Consider the following 24,679-nt stretch of genomic DNA (forward strand, 5'->3'; position numbering starts at 1 on the left):
GATAGCTGTTAATCCTTGGAAATATGTGTTGGAAATAGAAGCTGAACAGTCTTGCCATAGAAAATATAAAGAGCAGTATGAATGCTCTTGCTAGAGTGATTTTTTAAAATGAATAATGTACATCTAAACCTATTTAATTTATTGTTTTTTTTAATTTTGCAATATACCTTTTTTGGTAAAAATGGGCTCACAGAAACAAAGTATATATATATATATTTTTTTTTTTTGGTGAAAAAATTTATATTTATATTTAGCCAGCAGGACTCAGTTTAGATTATCCCAATGTTGTTGGCAACATCCACAGCATTATAGTCAGGAACCAGTGGAGTGTATGCCTTCTTCACTCCATTGGGCCTGATCAGGGTGTTGACGTTGGCCATGTTGATGTCATAGAGCTTCTTCACAACCTGTTTGATCGGGTGCTTGTTGGCTTTGACATCCACATTGAACACAAGTGTGTTGTTGTCTTCTGTTTTCTTCACGGCTGACTGGGTAGTAAGGGAACTTGATGATGGCGTAGTGATCAAGCTTGTTTCTCCTGGGGGTGCTCATTGGAGGATATTTGGGTTGCCTTCGGAGATGCAGTATCTTGGACCTAGGTGACCTGTGGATCTTCTTTTTTTGTGTGACTGTGGATGCTTTTCAGCACTGCTTTCTTGTCCTTCAAAACCTTTGCTTTGACTTCAGTTTTGGGAGGGGCAGGGGCTTCCTTCTTTGCCTTGGGCGCTGTCTTCGTGAAAGGGAACAAAGTATATATTTAATAAAAAGTTAATTCCTGCCTCATTGTCTAACCTCAATTCTCAAAAGAAATATGAAGATGAATATATAATTTGCACAAAATATTTGTCAAGAGTTGCTATCCACTCTGGGGGCCCTGACCACATAAAAATCAGAAAACACAAATCTGCTCCAGCAGAGTCAACATCTACTTTAAAAGTCTGTAGTTATTTTCAATAGACCATGCTCATTGATGATGCTCTAATACATGAAGCTGTAAAAGATATATTGACATATTCTGAAGGATGCCTTTTCATTTGGATCCAATGACTTCTAAATTTAATTTCATTTATTTTTCTATTAGGGTATTGTTTACATACAACAAAATTCATCCAGAAGCTGAACTTCCAACTTCACTCATTTTTTTTATCCCAAATTCTCTTATGCACATAAAGAAAGAGACGTAAGTGCTAGCTGTTAATGTGTTGGCTACATTAGCACACGAAAACCTTAATGAACAGTTAGAGGATGCCTAGTTTTACATGTGTCATTAGAAATTTCAAAGAGCAAGATAAATTAATTCTAGTAATGGTTTATTTTTTTTTTCTCCTCCAATTTTTTAAAATCAGTGTAGAACTTTTGATGTTCCTTCTGTTTAAGGTGGACCCTCTGACATTACTATTAATGTTTTTAAAAACCTCACTGATATGAGGAATTCTTAATCTCAGGAACAAACTGAGGGTTGCTGGAGTGGTCGGGGGTGGGAGGGATGGGGTGGCTGGGTGATAGACATTGGGGAGGGTATGTGCTACGGTGAGCGCTGTGAATTGTGTAAGACTGTTGAATCACAGATCTGTACTTCTGAAACAAATAACGCAACATATTTTAAGAAAAAAGAAAAAGAAGAAGATAGCAGGAGAGGAAGAATGAAGGGGAGTAAGTCAGAGGGGGAGACGAACCAGGAGAGATGATGGACTCTGAAAAACAAACTGAGGTTTCTAGAGGGGAGGAGGGTAGGGGGATGGGTTAGCCTGGTGATGGGTATTAAAGAAGGCACATTCTGCATGGAGCACTGGGTGTTATGAACAAACAATGAATCATGGAACACTACACCAAAACAAATGATGTAATATATGGTGATTAACATAACAATAAAAAAATAAAAAAAAAATTCACTTAAAAAGTTAACTCCAAAAATAAATGTATGTATTTTATGTGGTGAAAAGACAAAATAAGTTTGGTAGAATATAACATAGGATTATAAATCTATCCCACTAACTTAAAAAGCCTATGAAACATAAATGTACTTGGGATAAACTTTGCTGCAAGCATCTGAAAAAGTGATATTCTATCAATCAAAATCTGTAGTTCTCAAAATATACAATTTTTTAAATTTAGTAATATTTTTGTTAAAATATTTGTTAAAAATAAATTTTAGTCAAATGTTCAACAAATGGAATACTAAAATCTTCAGTTTAGAAATTTAGTGAATTGTAGTTATTGAAAAAGTCTTGTAAACTGGAAGAACATGAAATGTATTCCTATGAAAACAAAAAGAAGAAAAAAAGGTGTTGAATTATGCTAATGCATAATTCTGAAAATCTGTAACATTACTTGTAGCATTTTGACCTGTGAGAGAAGTCTTTCCATGGAGCTTATATTTTTCAAGTGGGTAAATTTATATCTTGGTAAAGTGGAACACAATTGATGAAGTCTATGATTTTGCATTATTCAAATTTAGGAAAACAAGTTATGAGTAGAAATAACTTATTTTGTTTGTATTTTCTTATAAAAATATTAAAGAAGGACATTTTGAATGGAGGGAGAGAATCTTTTGAAAAATATTTGGACTGAAATATTTTTGCATTTCAATATGAAAAACTTAAAGAATATCCTCCTTTTTGCAGAATATGATTTGATCTTCCAGGTACCTCAGAACCTATAGAGACAATATTTTCTCCATTAAAAATATTAAAAATATAATGATCTAAAGAGAATTATTTGAAGGTGGGGTCAATTTCAGATTTATTAACATAAAATGCAGCTTTGGAGATGACTTATTAAAAAGATTTAAAGAATCATATTAAAGGGATGCCTGGGTGGCTCAGTCATTAAGCGTCTGCCTTCAGCTCAGGTTGTGATCCCAGGGTCCTGGGATCGAGCCCTGCATTGGGCTCCCTGCTCAACAGGAAGCCTGCATCTCTCTCTCCCACTCCCCCTGCTTGTGTTGCCTCTCTGTCAAATAAATAAATAAAATCTTAAAAAAAAGAATCCTATTAAAAAGAGATTCTTCACGAAATACACTTATTGTAATAGAAACTGATACAGTTAAGCCTCTATAATCTAAATTTGAACAAAACCTAAATATGTATAGAAATCATTCTGCTTAAGTATTTTTTAAAATTTCAGAAAATATAACCACAGATTTTTTTTTTACTTAAAATGCATAGATATATTTCATTTTTAAAAAATATTTTTTGCTTTGATAGGGTGCCTGGGTGGCTCAGTTGACTGAGTTTCTGACTCTTGATTTCAGCTCAGGTCTTGATCTCAGGATGGTAAGATTGAGCCCCGTGCCAGGCTCCATGCTCAGCTGGGAATCTGCTTGGGAGTCTCTCTCTCTTTCTCTCCCCCTTTACTCCCTGTGTGCTCTCTCTCTCTCTCAAATAAATAAATCTTAAAAAAATAAGTTTTGCTTTGAAAATAAAATTTTATAGATCTACCAGTATTCTTAAAGATTGGTAAATGACTTTAAATATATACATATTTAATATATATATATTTCATATATTATAATGTTCTAGTTCATTCTGTCAAAAAGTAAATCAGTAAATCCAGTGTTTTACTGATTTTTGTAAAGTAAGTCAGTGCACACAGAACTTTCTATTAGTCTCGCTTTATCTAGGATTAAATTTCAGAACAACTAGATGCATATATATCATATGTACGCCTCTTACCTCAGTAGATATTTATATATATTGCACTCCCTGGCAAATATCTGGAACAAAATTAGCTTATGCTGACAATTAAAAGGGGAATAACTGAGTTAGGGAGAGGTGAACATCTTGGGAAATTGATGAGGGAAACAAGAATAGATTTCTGAAGGAATGCTCTAGCTCTATTTAGAGCGAGACCAAATAGGTGGAAATTTTTTTCCATTGAAAGATGGGTATGAGGATACTTGAAATATCAGGATCAGAAAATTAAAAAAAAAAAACTCTGAGTTTAACCTGAGCAAATCTCTATATTTGCATTCCATCTAATTTATTAGGGGTAGTCCTCCAAGTGATTTATTGACCCATAACTACATGGGGAAATGTGGAAATCACCCAGCCTAATTTTTAAAGCTAGGAATCAGATGGAGCATTCATTTTCAAATGTCATGGTTGAGCTAGATTTCCCACTCAGTCTCAGTTAAATTTCTTCTTTTATGTATTTCCCTTCAGGTGTCAGATTTTAAAGGCATGAGATAGCTGTTTAAAGAGGAAGGTGTTATGGTGATGTTAGCGTACTAATATCAGTCTCCATAATATATTGCAATTTATTTCTGATTCTGAGGAAAGTTAAACAATTTTTAAAATAATTATTTTTAGACTTAATCTGAAATTCATTCATTCAATAAATATTGACTGTTTCTTTTTTTATGTTAAAAAGCATTTATAGCTCTAGAGTATGATGACATATGTGATATCTATAGGTATAGGTACTTATATTTTCTGTCCATAATAATAAAATGAATCTCATTGAGGTGATAGAAATACTATTTAGTTTTGAGTTGTTGATTTTACATAGTTTCTTTAGATAATTCTGGCAAAGTGATTTTGTTCTGAAGATATAGTTTGTAAGCTGTATTTGTCCATTGAGTAGAAGGTTGAGGTTGACCATAGCTGAAGTGATTGAAGTGTTGCAAGGACCCCACTATGAGGAACTTCATTCCACTACTAGAAAATGTTGGATTCCAAAAGCATTTTTAGCATTGAAGGCATTATTTTTATGATGCCAGTATATCTGCAAAAGTCTATGCGACCGTAAAGACCCAGAAGCTGCAGGTGGGCTGGAGTTTTACTCTTTAGATGCTTTTGTCGGCTTAGCTATGATGACTGCATTGGGAGAGGCTTTTTTTTTTTTACTTTTAATTTAATTCATTTTAATTTTTCCATTGTATTGAGAAATCATTGGTATACATTACTTTGTAAATTCCATATATTTACATATATTGTGAAATGATTACCACAACAGGATCAGCTAATACCCGTGTTCTCATATAGAGACAATTAAAAGAAAAGAAAGGAGGGATAAAGACTTTCTCCCTGTGACAAGAACTCTTAGGATGTAATCTCTTAAAAACTTTTCTATATATCTTACAACAACTTTATTAGCTGTAGTCATGATGTTATACATTACATCCCTAGTGCTTATTTATCTTATAACTGAATGTTTGTACCTTTTGACCAGGTCCCTCCAATACTCCTCCCCCCCCAACCTCCACTTCTGGTAACCACAGATTCCACATATAGGTGAGAACATACAGTATTTGTCTTTCTTAGTCTGACTTATTTCACTTAGCATAATGCCTTCAAGTTCCACTCATATTGTCGCAAACGGTAGGATTTCCTTTTTTTTTTTTTTTTGATGGCTGAATAATATTCTATTGTATTTATATCCCACAATTTCTCTATCCAGTCATTCATGGATGAGCACTGCAGTGGCTTCCATATTTTGGCTATTGTAAATAATGCTTCTGTGAACCTAAGGGTGTAGATATCTTTTTGAGTTAGTGTTTTTTTTTTCCTTTGGATATATCCCCAGAAGTAGAATTGCTGGATCATGTAGTAGTTCTATTTTTAATTTTTTGAGGATCCTCTATACTGTTTTCCATAGTGGCTGCACTAATATAGAATCCCACCAACAATGCACAAGGGTTCCCTTTTCTCCACATCCGTGCCTGCATTTGTTCCCTCTTGTCTTTTTGATAATGGCCATCCTAACAAGCATGAGATAGTATCTCATTGTGGTTTTAATTTGCATTTCCCTAATGACTAGTGATGTTGACTTTTATATATCTTCTTTGGAAAAATATCTATTTGGGTCCTTTGCCCATTTTTAAAATTGGGTTATTTATGGGTTTTTTTTTTGCTATTAAGTTGTATGAGTTTTTATATATTTAGGATACTAATCTTTTATCAGATATATGGTTGGAAAATACTTTTCTTCCATTCCATAGATTGTCTTTTCACTTTGTTGATTTTTTTCTGTGCAGAAGGTTTTTAGTTTGATGTAGTCTCACTTGTTTATTTTTTATTTTGTTTCTTTAGTAGTCATATCCAAAAAATTATTACCAAGACCCATACCAAGGAACTTTATTCTTATGTTTTCTTTTAGGAGTTTCATGATTTCAAGACTTACATTTAAGTCTTTAATCTATTTCAAGTTAATTTTTAGGAAAGGTGTAAGTTATAGGTCCCATTCTCATTTTTTTTTAATATGTGAATATTAACATATTGAATATTAACCCAGCACCATTTATTGAAGAGACTGTCTCCTCCATGGAGTATTCTTGGCTACCTTGTCAAATATTAGTTGACCATATATGCTTGAGTTTGTTTCTGGGCTCTTGATTCTGTTCTGTTGGTCTGCTTATCTGTTTTTATGTCAGTACCATACTATTTTGATGACTATAGCTTTATAATATAGGTTGAAATCAGGAAGTGTGACGCCTTCTTTTTTGCTCTTCTTTTTCAGGATGTCTTTGGCTATTTGGAGTCTCTTGTGGTTCTGTATAAATTTTACTTCTGTAAAAAATGCCATTGGAATCTTCATAGGGATTTCATTGAATCTATAAATGGCTTTCATTAGTATTGACATTTTAACAATATCATTTCTTCAAATCCATGAACATGGGATACCTTTCTATTTATTTGTGTTTTCATTGATTTATTTTATCAATGTCATACAGTTTTCAGGGTAGAGATATTTTTACTCCCTTAGTTAAATTATTCCTAATTTAAAAAAATTAATGCTACTGTTTGCTGGATCAATTTATTTGTTTTTCAGAACATTTATTGTTAGGGTATAGAAACACTACTGATTTGTTTTTAAGTTTTTTTTTTTTTTAATTTATTTGGGAGAGAGGCAGAGCATGAGTGGGGGGAGAAGCAGACACCCTCTTGAGAAGGGAGCCCAATGTGGGCTGAGCTGAAGGCAGATGCTTAACCCACTGAGCCACCCAGGCACCCCAGAAACACTACTGGTTTTTGTATGCTAATTCTATATCCTGCAACTTTATTGAATTTGTTGATTAGATCTAACAATTTTTTGGTTGAGTCTTTAGGATTTTCTCTATATAAAATCATATCACCCACAAATAGAGACCATTGTACTTCTTCCTTTCCAATTCTGATGTCATTCATTTCTTTTTCTTGCCTGACTACTCTGCCTAGGACTTTCAGCCATATATTGAATAGGACTGGTCAGAGCGAACCAGCCCTTGTGTTGTTCCTGATCTTAGAGGAAAAGCTTTCAACCTTTCTTCACTGAGTGTAATATTAACTATGGGTTTATCATATATGGCCTTTATTATGTTGAGATGTGTTTCTTCTTTGCCTAATTTGTTGAGTTTTTATCATGAGTGGATGTTTGAGAGAGAAATTAAAAAAAAAAGATCATGTTGAACCTAAAAATTGTCCTCTTCATGTTGAAATTATTGTGTATATTTAATTACTCATACTGGGATTGTAATTGGCAAAGAGAGAATCCATTTCCTGATAATTCTCAGGAGTAATGAATGTTTTGAAAGTTATGCATTAGCAGAGAATACCATTCTTGAAATAGAATATTTTGTGATATATATGCCCATATATATATATATATATGTATATATAAGAAAGAATACCTTATGACTTTAGAAGCAATGTTGACTCTGAACTTAAAGTCTTAAAGATAAGCCACTATGAACAAATTGAGAGTTTTCAAAATTTCATTGATGGGGTTGTGGGAAAAATCAGTGATGACATGGAAATAAGGGGATGCAACAAAAGGTACAACAGATAAGATCAAAACCAAGGTAGAGATATTTCTGGATAGAGACACTTACTTTAGTCTTATTAGGCACAGTGAGAAGAATAATACCAAAATCATATTTTATCTGATGCATTCCCTAGTATGTATATGGGTATGAATGTATGTATGTTCGTTTGTTTGTATGTATGTCTTTTTGTTTATTATCAACTTGAGGAATACTTTCTATTCCCATGTAAAGTATACAATTTGAAGAGTTTTGACACATGTATACCCTGGCCCCATCGTTGCTGCAATGAAGCTATAACATATTCATCCCCCTCAAGATGTCCCCTAACCATGGCCCCAGGCAAATGTTGATTTGATTTTTGTCACTATAGATTAATTTGCACTTTCTGGAATTATGAATTTATATGTCTACATCTATATATGTCTTCCGATCAGTCATCTATTTATTTATAAATGGAATCATATAGTATGTTCTCCTGGGGTATGGCTTCTTTCACTCTGCACAATGATTCTGAGGTTCAATCACTTTGCTATATGTGTCAGTAGTTTCTGGTTGTTGTTTAATATTCATTGTACTAATATATCGTCTATATTATATATCCATTCACCTATCATTGGTATTTAGGTTGTTTGCCATATTTTGGCTATTGTGAATAAAACAGCTATGAACATTTATGTAGAAATCTTTGTGTGGACATATGACAAACAACCCAATAAACATAGGTAAAAGGTTTGAGCAGACATGTCACAGAAGAAGATTTATGAATGACCAATAAGCACAGGAATGATGTTCAATATATTTGTCACTAGGAGAATGCAAGTACAAACCTCGGTCTGATACTAATACATACCAATTAGAGTGGCTAAAATTTTAAATGACTGAAAATACCAAATTCTGGAAAAATATGGTAGTGCTGGAACACTAGTAAACTGCTGATGAGTATGTAAAATTTCATAACCACTTGGAAAATTATTTGAGCGTTTCTAAAATAATTGAAAATACATCTATCATATAATTCAGCTATATCTCACAGCATATCTCACAGCATATCACTCATGCAAGAGAAACAGAGTCTTAATTTAAGAACAGCATATTGAATGGAAATCTGAGCCTTGTTATTCTGATTGTGTGACCTTGAGCAAGTTTGTTAACCATCCTGAGTTTCAATTTCCTCATTGTTAAAATTGAAAATAAATAAGATGTATTCACAAAGAATCTTGCATAGCACCCAAAATATACCAATACTCAGTAAATACTAGTTACTTTCCTCCATATGTTAATTGTTTATTTGGCTTTAAAACATTCAACCCACAGTGTGTATTCATTCTTTCTAAATTCTTTTATTCAGTTATCTAAAGTTTAAACCTCTAAGAAAAAATATTGAGTAGAAAAATCTGAGCCTGGTGGATCCTACCATGGGAAACAATAAACATTCTGCAGGATGAGGTCGGATGTTCATCCTGCAGAACATTGTTCAGCTGTGTTTCATGGAAGCAAGACACAGGGTGGACTTGGAGGAAGGCAAAGATACCAACAGGCAGGTGAAGAGGCCCCTACCTCTTGATTCTTCCTGAGTAACTCTCCTATGACCTTTGTTAAATACAAATTTGGAAATAATTGGAATATATTCTATGCTTTATTTATATTATCCATGTCTCAAAATTCCTATAACTTTCTTCAGAGTTTGTGGTAAACATCAGTATTTGTTTATTTAACCATTGGATATTTATTGAGTAAGGGAGTACTTGTAAGACTAAGCAGTGGGAACAGATGCTAGCTGCAATCTTCCAGATCTTGCAGCATCTCACTTTGACCTCAAGAAAACAGGTCATGAGTGTGTCAAATACATTATTAACAAGAGCAGAGTGTTACAGAAGTTGAGAGTTCAAAGCTTTTTTCTAGAATATTTGGGGAAGATGTCAATGAAAAGGAGGTGTATTGTGAAGGAGCTAGTCATACCCCGTGTGTTTGAGATTGGTTTTGTGAGCAAGTGTGTGAGGCGGTATTGTTTTAAGTCAAACTAGGACAAACTAGAGCAGCCTAGCTGAAGTGGAGACTTCACACAATTGAGGCATGTGGAATAAGTGTGGTAATATAAGCAGCAGCCAAATGATTAAGTGGATAGCATTTACACTTCAGTTATAAGGAGCTATTGAACATTTTACTTGTGGCTGCAGCATGATCAAAGATGTGTTTAAGAAGGAATAAATCTGTAGGCAGGTTAAGATAGATTGAGCATCTGGAGGTAGCACAGACACCAGGAGAATATTTAGGCAACTTTTGTGATAATCTAGGATCAATGCTAATCTTTTAGCTCAATACTTTTCACTCTATTCTTGTTCTGTGGCCTTTCATAGTCCTAGCTTTGTAATAATCCTTATTCCCCTGCCTTTGCAGTGAACTTGGCCTACTGTACAAAAGCTGAATTATCAGGAATGTGAGTTCAGACTCATTAACCTTTGAGGGGCATCACAAAATTAAGGACATGTGCTTTTTAGAAGGAACAAAATGTGTAAATACAGAGAATTATCAGCAGCTGTCATTTTAGAAGAAAGGTCTTTCTCTTTGTTGTGCTGTGTCCCCTGAGGAACAATCAAAGGTCATGTTGTTAAAAGTGCTGATATATTATAATATTTGTATCAGCTAATTAAATCTGTCCTATCAAACATCTTCTATTTTGCCTGACACTTTCTCTTAACTCCCTGCATTTCTACTCAGTAAATACAGCAAACAAACAAACAAACAAATAATAATAAATACTTTTAGCTCTCAGGGTCAACACCAAAATGCCATTATGTAACCTTTGTGTATTTCACTGTATGTGTTAAAATGAATCATTTATTTTACTATTTTATATTTGTAGTTATTTTATACTTATTAATAAGCCATCAGGGAGAATAATTTAAATGTAATGTCTTCATTCTGGATTCATTTTATCAACCAAATTATTCCTGAAAATTATTTGGTTTCTCAAATAACCCCATATACTTATAAACATTAAAGAAAACAGTAATGAGGAGACATACTTCTTTTAAAAACTGTTACAGAAATGATACTGGTTCTTTTGAATTGTTACCCAGTTTAAGGTTTTGTGCTCATAATTTAGTCTTGAGTGATTTAGAATTTCCAAATAATTATCACAGAATAAACTCTAGGAAATATCAGCCTGTCCAAGAGGGTCACACATACAATTTTACAAATGATAGTTACATTCTGAGGTTGCTCAGAATATATCTACAAAGTCTTATTCAGGACTACCTTGATGTTAACCTTCTGCTTTACCAATTTATCTCAAAGGAAGTTTTAGTACCACCATTATCAAAACAGTGTCCCAGAAAATAAACTCATAAACAATGTGTTCCCTCTCTTTCGAGGTCTCTAAGGCTTTACCAATAAATTCTGTGGTGGGATTCTCCAATGGAATGGATTTCCACAAAAGCTTTGCTAACTTTCTATGATTTGGGTATTTTTTTCATCCATCAAGCTTTTCGGTACTCAACTCTTCTCACTGATTTCAAATTAAGCTTTTATTTATTTTTCCAAGTAACTCAATTCTCAATAATAATAAAAAAACTAAATAAACTGAAATGAAAATTCTTGTAGAGGTTGAAGCCATAGGCAATGTCTCTATCAATATGATTTCTTAATTCTTCTTAATCCTTTCCTTCCAGTGAATGGATTCAGCTGAATATTGAGGACATGTGTGGATAGGACAGGAGGGACTTCCTCTTGCCTGCTCCGTAATTCTGGGCTCCAGCTGACTCAACCTGAGAAAAGAGAGCTTCTGTGTTTGGTGACTGTTATTATTCTAACTTTTAACTAATGCTATTTCCCAACAATATCCAGTGCCATTTAATAGAGCAGGAATTTAAGCAAGAATTTGGAGAATCCTGGATATCAAACAAAAGTTTCTGTTTCCATACTTCCCCCTTTCCAATAATCTTACAAAACTGAGCTGCATGCATATTATTTCCTTGATATTGGACAAGACCATACTTGAACCAACATACCAGTAAATTTATTTTCTTCACTCCCATATAACCCAGCTCATCTCCCATGTTCACTCTAATCCCATTTCCTCTCACTTAAGCTAATGGAAGTAATTAGCCAATAATTTGGAAATTAACGATAAATCACTTAACTATAAAACTTGGGCCAGAATTCTCTTTATTATAGAAAATTATTACATAATTATCTTAAAGCATAAGAAATCATACTTTTTAAAAATTAGTTTTAAATTAAACCAAACATAACATAGGAGTAACAGATCATGAGATTAGCTGTTAGACTATATCCCCAAAGTTATTTGTTCTTTGTTTCAACTCATGCTTTTAATTCTATCAATTGCTATGCCAGTTACGCATTAGAAACAACATAAAAGCTTTGTAATAGAACTTACAGTCATTGAACAGTGTATGTTAAAGATATTTTAATCAAATGGCTAAAAGACCATGATTTAATAAGTTGACAACTATATGAACAACACAGTCACATACATGTGTTAAATATAGAGAAACCCTATATATTGTACCATGTTTACTTCTGGGCTGAGAGAGAAGATTGGCTAATTTTGTTCTCCCTTTTGTAAATTTTTACATTCCAAAACATTTACAGTGAGCAATTACTAATTTACTGTAAGGAAAATGATATCTTAATTTTAAATGAAACCATAAGTGTGACATGCGTAGCACACAATCTCACACATAGTAGGTATTCAAACAATATCATATCCCTTCCCTATTCAAACAGCATCAAAGAAATGGGTAAAGATTCATTTTGTTATCAACAAAAACATAAATTGTCTAGAAAACAACTGTACTCAAATATCTTACAGCCTTGGCTAAGAAGAACAGCATAAAACTTAGAGACAGGGGTGAGCCCTGGGCATGAAGAGCCTTCACTGGAGAAAGTTAAAATGACTCATTGATGCACTGGGGTCTAATTAAGCAAGTGAAGCATGAGGGTGATATCATCAAAAATTGTTCTAACGGTAGGGAAGCGATTATGGAAACTATTGCAGTGGTCAAGTTCACTCATAATGAACACATGAATAAGAAACTGTGCATTAGCCACTGAAAGCAAAGTTTTATCTGGACCATATTTTTTTCAATGATAACAAGCAAAGTCAATGCTTACTCCAATTTGCTTTTTGAAGGAAAAGTGAAAGGTCAAGGTCTCAAATGATTGTAAGACTCCCAATAAAATTTTCTGTCAGGCAAATATCATGGTCAAGGACCTACAGACAAACTGAAATTTTAAAAAAGTGACTTAAGTAATAATTTGGCTTCACCTGGAACACATAGATAAACATAATGCAATGCAAGCAATACAAGCAAAAGAATAAATTCATATTTGTCTTTAACTCACATGCACATCTCACATCTCTGGGCTTTTCAGCTTTTCTATTTTCTGTTTTCTCACGGCACATCTCACTAATAAATTAATGGAATGCAATAGTCAGAGGTAATATCCTTAGCAGAATATCACTCCATTTATTCATGGGTTTTTTAATTCATTTATTCGATATACATTTATTGAATTTTCATCTAAAAAAATGGGAGTGTAGTGTTGTAATTGCTGGAGATATAATAGGTAATTAAGCTAGACAAGTTTCCACACTCAGAAACTGATATTCTAAAGAGGGAAGATAGACAATAAATAAGTAACACAATTGGGCTGGAGTGGGCTGCTGCTGATTTGACTCACACTGTGAGAAGGATGTCTATGGAAAATGCAGTGTTTCCCCTGCAAGGACACTTGATAGCCCTGCTGGACTCAATGATGCTGCTGGGTGTTTGGTTTGGTTTATTCCTTTGGCTTTAGACGAGGCTTCTGGGTAATGAGGCCATTTTCTCTGGGTTGTCTTAATCTCCCTCGTCGTCACTGGCTGTGGACCCTATGCCCCCGTCTCCTTTCTCCAACTTGTGCAGGAGCCTGGGGGTCTACCCTAGCCTCTGCTGTGGGCTGATTTTGTCCTTCTATGTTGAGTCTAAAATAAGGGGACTTTTTTATACAAGTACTGTGAGAGGTACAGTGAGGCTCAACGTACAGGCCTCCATGATCAGGCTAGACTGTCAGGTTTATTTTGCTATGTCTTGAGCTGCTGTGGATATTTATTGAGGGAGAAAATGCCAGGAGACCTTAATTATGCTATTTGCTACTTGAAAACCAGGAGGTTCAACATAATAACTCTGAAATTTCTCCTCAGATAATCAATAAATTTAAGGGGGTCTCAAATAAAAATAAGAGATATTTGAACTACAAAAACTGAATGTAAAGTTTATGTGGAAAAATAATCAAGTAAGAAGTATCCACAAAATTTCTGAAAATGAAGACTAATGTTGAAAGACTAGCTCTACTACATTATAACACATTTTATAAAATTATAATGCTTTTTAAAATACTGTAATATTGGGACACCTGGGTGGCTCAGTCGGTTGAGTGCCTGAATCTTGATTTTGGCTCAGGTCATGATCTCAATGCTGTGGTATCGAGCCCCCGTCAAGCCCTGCATTGGACTCCATGCTCAGCACAGAGCCTGCTTGAGTTTCTCTCCCTCTGCCCCTCCCCCTACTCCCTCCCTCTCTCTCTCTTTCTCTCTCTCTCTCAAATAAATAAATAAATCTTTTAAAAAATATAGTAATGATGCATAAACAGACTATTGGAAAATAAGAGAAAATTTATAAACATACCCAAAACATAGAAATATATTGAGTTGGAGTTTTATTTTCATAATAAATGCTATTTCAACAATTATGTAAACCAATGAAAAACATTTGAATGCTGTCTCACATTTTTACTCCAGGGAGAATTCCATACGAATCAAATATTTAAATATAAAAAATAAAAACCACAAAAATCCTAGAAAAAAAATGAAAGAATAATTTTAAAAAATATGTCTGAAAATGGACAGGGCTTTCCTCAGCATGGCACAAAACTCAGAATCCATAAAGTAAAAAAAAAAAAAACTAATATGTTTTAAATGTTTTAAATTCCACAGCAAAATCAATATAAGCATAGTCAAAAGACATATTAATTTGAAAAATATTTTTAACTCATAAAACATAAGACTAACATCCTAACACATGAAAAGCTTCTCTAACTGGTGAAGAACTACTTGGCATCAATAGCAAGTAGTGAGACAATACACGTAGACATCTCCACAAACAATTAATTATAAATGTTTAATCCATAAAAGATGTCCAAAATCACTTTTTTTAAAAAAAAACAATGCTCATTAAAATTAACATTACTTTTTACCTATGTTATTACTAAAGAGTAGAACATATTGATCAGGATATGAAAAATCAGAAACTGTCATATGTTGCACAAAACTTAGCCAACTGAGTTATGTAAATTCTCCTGAATACTTCTGCTTTGTCCCTGCCCCTGTTCTAAAACACCCTGTACTAGTTTTCGTATCTATTTGGACTTCTCCCTTCCTTCCTGAACACACTGTCTCTCACATGAAATCTCTCCTTCCTCTGAACTCCTTATGAAACTTTCATGCCATCATCTATATTTAATTATATATATAAGATTGTCACACTATGCTGTAATCACCATATCTTATTTTCTTATTAAACCCAGTGCCTGAACATTCCATTTGTTAATAGTAAAAAGTATCTATAATGGTGTCAGTTTACATTTTTCACAGATTTCAAACATTTTCTCATTTGGTACCACAATAACCCCCAGGGCTAAGTATCACTATTTACTTTATTCTACTGATGAAAAATTGAATCAGGTTGTGATTACATATTGACCAGTCAGAGCCTGCATCATATGAGTTTTTTGGTCAGAGGCCCTAAGGATAGACAGACGAGAGAAAGAGAGAGAGAAAGAGAGAGGGGTCAATCCTGGCTCTTCCGCTTATTGGTCATATGAGATTTAGTAATCTAGTTAAGTTCTTTAAGCTAGTTTTCTTACCTATAAAATGGAAATGACAGTAATATCTACCTTGGTGTTTCTGGAAAAAGTTAACAAGAAAATAAAAATAAAGCATATGGCACATTGACCAGCTACATAAATAGTGTTCAGCTACAGTGACAATTATTATTTTACAATAACACAGCTTTTATTTACTGTAGTTTTTGTTTTTCTTTTTTAACAATGCGGCGTTCTGATTCAGCCACTTTGTAGGCAATCCAGAATATTAGTGGTGGATCATTTTTGGTGATAGATTCATGGTGAATTCAATAATTGAAATATATTTAGTGCTTTACAAATGCACTTTTCTCATCTATAATTCAATCAAAGAAACAGTAATAATCAGGTAAAATGAGAGTTGGCATTGAACAACTTCATTATTCATTATTTCTCTAACATCAGCCTTTCACATCTGTTCTTGGTTGCATTGAATATAGTGCATAAATGATACTTACTTTGATTAGTGTCTATTCTTTTTTCCTAAGGCTTCATCAAAACATTTGTCCAATATCAATATGAATTTCTCTCTAGCTCTTTCTTTTTGTTTTTATACAGAATTTAATCTTGCTCATCCACACAGTTTAATTCTCTGAGTCACCAGATCTTCTTGTCAAAAGTCCCAAATCCAGTGAAATAATAGATCATCAATTCCTATTGTGAAGAGACTGTATACATGAAGTAGTTTTAATTTAGAAGTTGGTTTCTGTTAGTGGGAGAGAGAAAGTTCCTTTATCTTTTTTAGTTACTGAGTTATGGTTGACATGTACACAAATGCTGGGAAGAACAATGTTAAATGTGGAAATTTGGAGGCAAGGAATTGTTTTATTTCACTAATATTTTCCCTCAATAATTATGAATAATGAAAACTAATGTTATGCTATTAAAACAATAGTTTTAGCAATAATTTATAGTTTACCATATAATCATTTTCATAATTATTTCCTTTTTAATCTGGAAATCAAAAGTAACAATTTCATGTTCACAATAAAAAGGGGAAAGATTTATGCGATCTGAAGAGAAACCAGAGTATTCATGTTCACAATAGCTTATGAACAAGGTAGCTATAAACTCCTATAAGGGAAGAAAAGTTAAAAATAAAATAACTTTATTTTTATATAATTTGTATACATTTTATATATTATATACTTTTAAAACCTTTATTTATAATAACATATTGATAATTAAGATGTGAGTTTTGCATCTTCCATCATAGATTAATCAAATAAAATTCAGTCAGGCCACAAGAAAATCAAAATCTTTAATAATGATATGCAAATTAAAATATAGCTTCATAGAAATAACTTTTCTAGGACCAAAGTCAAAGTTCTGAAAATCCAAGGCGTGATAGTAGAAACTGGTTCTAAGTTGTTATAGGACAATAAGTTGTATGCTTAAATTGAACATACTCATTCCTTTAACAAATTTTTTTTAGTATTACTGTGTCCCAGAACACTGCTTCAGGAGTAAAGGATACTGTGGCAACATGAAATCTAGTTTTGTAAAAAATATTTATTTAGATAAAAAATAATCACCAACATTTATTTTTATTTATACATTAGAGCTATATTGTCTTAATGATACTAGTTAAACTGTATGGAGTGATTAATATAATTCAGGCGCTGAATTGAGTATCTTACTTATATGAAAACTTCTCACAGCTCTTAGGTGTTTTGCTGATTTAAAATGAGAAAAGTGAGTTTTGGAGAGATTAGATAATAGGATATATTTTGCCCAGTTAATCAGAGGAAAAACTTTTAATTTCAATCCCGTTATTGTCACATGAAATTATATAAATGCCTTCATGTTCAAAGCTAGCGTATGGATTAATAAAGGGAATTGTTATTTGTTTGTTTTTGATTTCTGATGAAATGTGAACCAATGTGACAATGTAGCAAGGTCCATGCTTTATTCAATTTCCTATAAGAGCTGAACCCCCCTCCCCCAAAAGAAAGTAACCAATTCTAATGCCTGTAGTCTTCTTCCTACTTCTTCCTACTTTTATAGTGCCTCTCTTTTTGCTAGGGGCTCTAACTCCACCTCTTCCTACTTATTTCTCCAAATGACATGTTTTGAAGGATATCATTTCTATTCTTGAAAGATTTTCGGCAAGTTATATAACCTGTTTCCAGCTATTTCCTTCTCTGATCTGTGACTAGTTAAATTTGAATTTCAGATGAATAACAAATACTTTTTAAATATAATTATATCCCATACATTATAGGTAAACAATGCTGTATCTGAAATTTAAATTTCACTGGGCATACTGTATTTTATAAGAATTCTAGTCCTGTGGAATGTATATACAGAAGTGGACAAGCCTATCTGGTCAGGTTGTCAGATGGAGGTTGTCCCTTCTGATGATCCCTGGGGAATTACCCTGGAGTTGTTCTTCATGAACCCATATGGAATACCCCCTTTTAAACCAAATGTCTTAGACAAATTGATCTTAAGTGTGTGTGAAAGTTTTACTAACAATAGCACCAGCAAGAAGACTAAATTGTCAGATAATTTAACAAAAATTTGTAGGTAAAGAACATAAATACCCATGAAATAATTGCATAAGATCATGAGGATAGACCCAAGCTTTTTGTTTATATTGCAGGATAGGAAACTACTCCATCTTTATCATGATATAAATTAACCTAGGTCATGACATGTTGGAGCCATCACCTGAAGTTGCCACCTCAGGCAACCTGTGGATCATTAATCAGAAATAATAAGCTTATGAACCTGTGACTCTTAATAAACTGTAGTAAGCAACAAATAATACAGAACACATCTGTGGCTGCTGATCAGAGATACTGAGCAAGAAAATTTTATTTTTTAACAGTGTCAGATAACGGCTAACTAGTAAAGACACCAGTTACAAATTTCTTTCTTCCTTTTTTTTTTTCCCCTCCAAGGAACTATCAGAAAATTCTCAAACAATAAAAATTACCAAGTCACATACTTTTGCCGTTTCTCAGGATTGAAAAAAGAATTTTAGGGATGCCTGGGTGGCTCTGTCGGTTGAGCGTCTTTGGCTCAGGTCATGATCCTAGGGTCCTGGGATGGAATCCCTCATCGGGCTCCCTGCTCAGCAGGGAGTCTGCTTCTCTATCTGCCTGCCACTCTCCATGCTTGTGAGCATGCTCTTTCTCTGACAAATAAAGAAAATCTTAAAAAAAAAAAAGAAAGAAAAAAGGATTTTAATATTCACTAGTGAACAGTAATACAAGTTGAAATATTTATTACCTTAAGCATACTGGAATTGTACCAAAGTTGTATGGTCCTGGGCAAGGATGAGTAGACAAGTTAGGCCTGGGTCTACCTTGTTTGTACCTGTAAGAGACAAAGGCCTCAAGTCTTCAGGATAAGACCTAGATGCATGCTTCCTCACTCTTAATTCCTCCTTATTCTTTCTCTTTAAACATTTCCCTCCCTTTAAGGACCTGTCTATCTATAGTATTCTTGCTACCAGTTCTGAGTTTCATTTCTCTAAAGAGTCTTAAGGCCTTTGGTTCCTTCTTTTTGCTAGCAAATGTTACTGATTTTACAATGCTTCCTTTTCTATATAGTTTTTGTATCTTTGGTTATGATGTGGAAAGGTGACCTCCATTTCTTAGGATAGTATCAGAGAGAAAAGTATCAATAATGTCTCTAATATCATCAACAAACATCTCATTTGTCTCTTTTCTTTGAACATGAATTGCTCTTTATACTCTGGGGTCCGTCTCCAAATAATAGAAGTTTCTGCCAACCAAACACATTATTTACAATCATGTGAAAGAGACTCTTTTGAAACAGACTTTCTGAGAGGTGAAAATCCTGTAGATTATGTTCTAAGCAAGCTACTTGCTAGCAGAGAAGAAAAGACAAAGAAGTCAATGGATTTCTTTCAAGGTGTCCTCTCTTTCTATTACTAAGAGCCAAGGGAAATAGAAACACATTTTAGCCTTAATAATTTCATTTTGTTGTAATTGCAAAGTGTTTTATTCTTTTTCACAAGGCAAGTGTGTAATAAATTATTAATTCAAATTACATATTAACATGTGCAGGACACTCTGGGGTTGGAATAGAAATAGTGATAAGTTTGAATAATTTCTTGAGTTGGAGTAAAAACATGAGGAGATTGGAAATTAAAAATCTAAACTATATAGCCATGATGATACATTTATTGATGCACAGCCTTTATAGTTCTCAGATTTTACTCACAAGAAATAAAATTGTTACAATATGACTTAAAATACAATTTACTTTATAGTAATTACTATAATGTTAATAGTATATATTTTAATTTATAATTCATATTAATTATAGGACTTAGTTTTGCCTCAGTAAATTCATAATGAACATTTTCTATGTAGAATACAAGTGCTTTGGTCATGTGTTCAGAGAATAAAAGAATATCAGATTTATTATAGATTTTGAAATATCTGTATTAACTGATCACAGCACTGCATATCCATCGATGGCAGCTACCTCTCACACTAGTAAAGACTAAAGGAAGAATATATTAGATAAGACTCTTTAAGCAGCACCCTATAGAATACAAGGTAGTGGAGCCTAGCAATTAAAAATGTGGATGCCCGGGTGCCTGGGTGGCTAGTCAGTTAAGCATCTGCCTTCAGTTCAGGCCATGATCCCAGAGTCCTGGGATCGAGTCCCATGTCGGGCTCCCTGATCAGCAGGGTGTCTGCTTCTCCCTCTTCCTCTGCCTTCCCCCCCGACTTGTGCATGCTCTCTCTCTCTCAAATAAATAAATAAAATCTTTTTAAAAAATGTGGATGCCAGTGTTGAATAGATGAGAGTTGAAATTCCTGCTCTGTCATTATCTAGTTTTGTAGCATTCTAAATGGCATTTAACTTTTTCTAAACCTTTGTTTCTGAATACTCACTATTGGGATAATAGTAACATTGCACATTGAATTAACACTATATCATAGTATTACATTGAGGATTAAATAAAACAATATAGTAAGTGCTACAATAGTAGCTCAAATGCAATAAACACTGACTAAATATTAAATAATTATACTATTCCAGGTCTAAATTACCTGTTGTTACTGCATATATGAAAATTACTTTTTAAAAATTTTATGTTTACCTTTTTCTAAGTAGCTTAAAAGTGTACATTTTAAAGGTTTTCTTTTCAGGCATCAGTCCAACCCATGAGCTGGGGAACTTCTTCATTCATTCAAACTTCAGTTGTCAATCAGTTTTAAAAGCTCATCGACCTTTTCTTTGAAATGATTTCTGTGTGAGATAGTTCCTTTTCTATCACAAACCCATCACCGTTGTCTGTGGTTTTCTCATATCTATCAAATCAGGACTATCCCAGAACTTTCTGCAATGATGGAAAGGTGCTAGATCTCTATTGTCAATACACTAGCTTCTAACCACATGTGGGTATTCAAATTTGAGTTAATTAAATTCAATAAATTAAAAATTTAGCTTTTTAGTGATGCTGGTCACATTTCAAGTTCTCAAAAGTCACATTCAGCTATTTGTCTACCATTTTGGAAGGTGCAGTGATAACTAGTTCTGTTGTCTCCAGTTTTTCTGTAATCAAATCAATCACACAGACTAGTCCTAGTTTAATATTAATAATGAATAATTTTTATTACATTATTCCCATGCTCAAAAACTCTTTGATTAAAAGCATACTCTTAAAAATATGTAATTCCATGAAAAAATTTTCACATTAGACATTAAAAAATACCAATTTATGAAATGATAGTATTCTAAGTTTGAAAAGTTGTTGCCTACATTTTATGTGTTTGTATATCTGTATAAAAATCCTCCTAAAGTGAAGAATATGTATATTTGATTAAAAATGATTTACCTTTCATTCTCTGCATTTTCTGCCTTTCAAGTTTTTCAAACATTTGAAAATAACTTTTTTTTTTCTATTGGTCATTTCATCTTCAGATTATTTGCTTTTCTTAGCAGCTGGGGTAGTTTCCACAAGCCTCACTGACATAGATGGTATCTTTTGAAATTGTAGTGTCCAGTAATAAGCATAGTCCCACTGATGTGAACTGGAAAATACCACATCTCATGGAAATTTCTTTTCTTCAGACTTCCTCTTTGAGAGAATATCTTATGTATTTGGAAGATATAGTCTCAAAAATAATATCAGATGGTGTTGCTGAGTGTTGCATATTCAAGTAAAAAAGAGAGGTGCTAAACAGTATTTAAAGGAAGGTTGTTTGTTCTAATTAAGGAGCTAGGGTTTTGGCAAGCCATACTGAGTTTTGATATCAATGTTTAATAGGTAGGAGTTGGGGACAGTACTACAGGAAATTTGACTGCTCATGGGGGAAGATGATTAGAAAGGGAAGAAGACCGAGGGTTTTATGGCTGAGAAGGGCAATTGTGAAATAATAATAGAAATAACAATAGTAATAAAATAAATTGTGTTTATTAATTATGCCTTACAAAGTGAATTTTTAATTATAGGGAAATTTATTTACATTGATTAACACTGCCCATTCCCTTTTCCCCACAATATCGGTTCTTTACACAATCATCAGCCACTTCTGTAATGCTCATTTATTAAGAGGAATTTGGGAGCTGAATCTCAAAAATATGTTGACTGGATATGAAATGAAAACAAAAAGTTCATATAGTTAAAGGCACCTCACAGTATTTGGTTTATAATCAAAGACCACCTTTGTGAATAACACATAGGACTGAATTTGGAGGGAAAGTAATTGATATTACATTGATGTTATAGTAGACATTTTGATTATTAATCATTCAGTTTTCCTTCTTCTTTTTAGTACAGACTGATTTTGTTTGGATGTCTTCCACCTCCCCAGAAAAATTTAAGGCAGGGTGACACCTTCTCCAGCTCCAGGGGCAAATCATATTTGGTGTAAGATAATATTTTTGATTTAGTTCTCTTTGTTTGTGGATGACCATTTGAGCCGATTCTGACCTATTCTGGTCTTCTGGGAAAGGATTCCTCTTCTCTGAGAAGGGACACTAAAACATAAGATTGTTTGTTTTCATAAATAAAGAATGTCTGGAACTGCCTAAAACTATGTCTCTCCAGTCAGCTTTACCTGAAAACAGGTCAGGCAAAACTTAAACGCTGAGATTGGAGTGTAAGAAAAAACAAGAAGAGCTAGAAAGGAGCTCAGACCATGGGAACATCACTGAGTCATTTATCACATCTGGCCTGGAGCCACCTACCTATGGATTTCCTTCTAGTTGAGATAATAGATTTTCTTTTGGTTTAAGTCAGTTTGAGCTGGGTTTTCAATTACGCGTAACTGAAGATTTCCTAGTGGATTCGATCTCTACTATTTGAAGTTGTAGTTACCTAAACTGCTGTCATTTTATTTTTCATATGGCTGTTGCTAAGTCACATTTCTGTAGTGCTGTGCTGGTGATGTGAGTTATTTGAATACAAACACATAAAGCACATAATTTAAAACATATTTTAATTAAATATCAACAGAAATGCAGTGCTAGCTGATTGTGAGATCATGTTCTTCATAGTAAGAAGATTATGTCCCAAATCTAGTTTTACAGCTTTAAGGGATGAATGGCTTTAATTGTGACTTCTAATTTGTGGGAACTTGGAATTCTTCATCTATAAGATGGAGGCACAATATGAATTCCTAATTCATAAGTTCATTAAAGTGGTGAGAAGAAAATTGATATTTTAAGTAGTCTAGCACAATGCCTGGAATGAAGTTTTACAATAAATATATTTTAGATACCTTATCATCTTTGTCGATTTAAGCCTAGTGTGATGAAATAGTTTTCTGAATTGAGGTTTTTTCATTTAATGCATTTAATCATTTTAATCAGGTTTTTAAATTTAAAATTGTATTAGCTTGTCTTTTATGATTTCAAACACATCATTAAATTTTCGAAAAGGATCAGGTGGGAAGAACTTACTAACAAACATATGAAGGACTTTAATTATGTATCCATCAAATGACATTCTAATATTTTGCCTCCTAACTAATATTTTCCCAAATTTTTAGTGAAAGAACTTTACTGAGGACACACAAAGCTTTGCTGAAATCAACAAAGTTTGTCTATAAAATTCACCTAATTTGCCAGTCTAACAACTCTATCAAAAAGAAGTTATTCTTTGTAAGCCCATGCTGGCTCCTAGTGATCATTGCTTTTTCTCCCAAATGCTCTCAAACCATCTGTTTAGTATCTTCTAGAAATTCACTAAGTCCTTTCATGCCATGTCAAGTGGTTGACTTTTATCCTGTGCACAAGGGGAGAAGGTCTGTGTTCTTATTGTTATTTTTATGTGTCTCATTCTACCTTAAAATTAAGGATTATGCTTTTTTTATATGCCAATCTAGAGATGCATGAATCATAGCACTCATTAAATATCACATAATTTAAAAATGACAGTAATTAAAATATTTCAAATAGGTGAGTTAAATAAGCATTTAATTGTGAAGCATTACTTTGTATACAAGATTGAGCGGAGATGGGGATAAGTAAGGGTGAAGCTGTAGTTAGGAAAACTTATTAAGAGTTCATTGAAAATTTTTAGGTAAGAAGAGATGGGTGCCTGAATTAAATGATGGTGGGGACCTAAAAGGAAAAAAGAGATGAATAGCTAGATAGGTCGCTAGATAATATGTATGTACACATGTATGGATATGCCTATATCTACATGACTGAGTCAGTCAGAAAAATGCAGAAGTCCACAGTGACATCCAAGTTTTGGGCTTACCTGTGTCCATTTTTGGGGGGCATTTAAATTAGTAAAGTCCCCCAAATGGCTAATGGTGTAAGTACAATAGAAGGTATTCCTTCCTCATAGAATGGGATTGTGTGGGGCAGCTCTCAACACATTCAGGTTTCTAAACTGACAGATTTTTCTCATTTCCAATTTATAACAATCAGTTTTGTCTCGCTTCCTTCTCACTGAAAGAAAATTAGAACAAAGGAGACTGGGGACTGTTTGGGGCCATATTTGTAAATAGAATATATTATTTACTCTCCTATTACATCCATTGGAACTCAGTCCTATGACTACAT

At 33.4% G+C, this 24,679-nt stretch overlaps 1 pseudogene; it reads right to left on the minus strand.

Annotated features, from left to right (window-relative positions):
- Positions 1 to 269: 269 nt before the first annotated feature.
- The window catches only part of LOC118356842, a 28,242-nt pseudogene continuing 3,832 nt past the window's right edge, over positions 270 to 24,679 (minus strand).

Source organism: Zalophus californianus, chromosome 3 (genome assembly GCF_009762305.2).
Source record: "Zalophus californianus isolate mZalCal1 chromosome 3, mZalCal1.pri.v2, whole genome shotgun sequence".
Classification (NCBI taxonomy): domain Eukaryota; kingdom Metazoa; phylum Chordata; class Mammalia; order Carnivora; family Otariidae; genus Zalophus; species Zalophus californianus.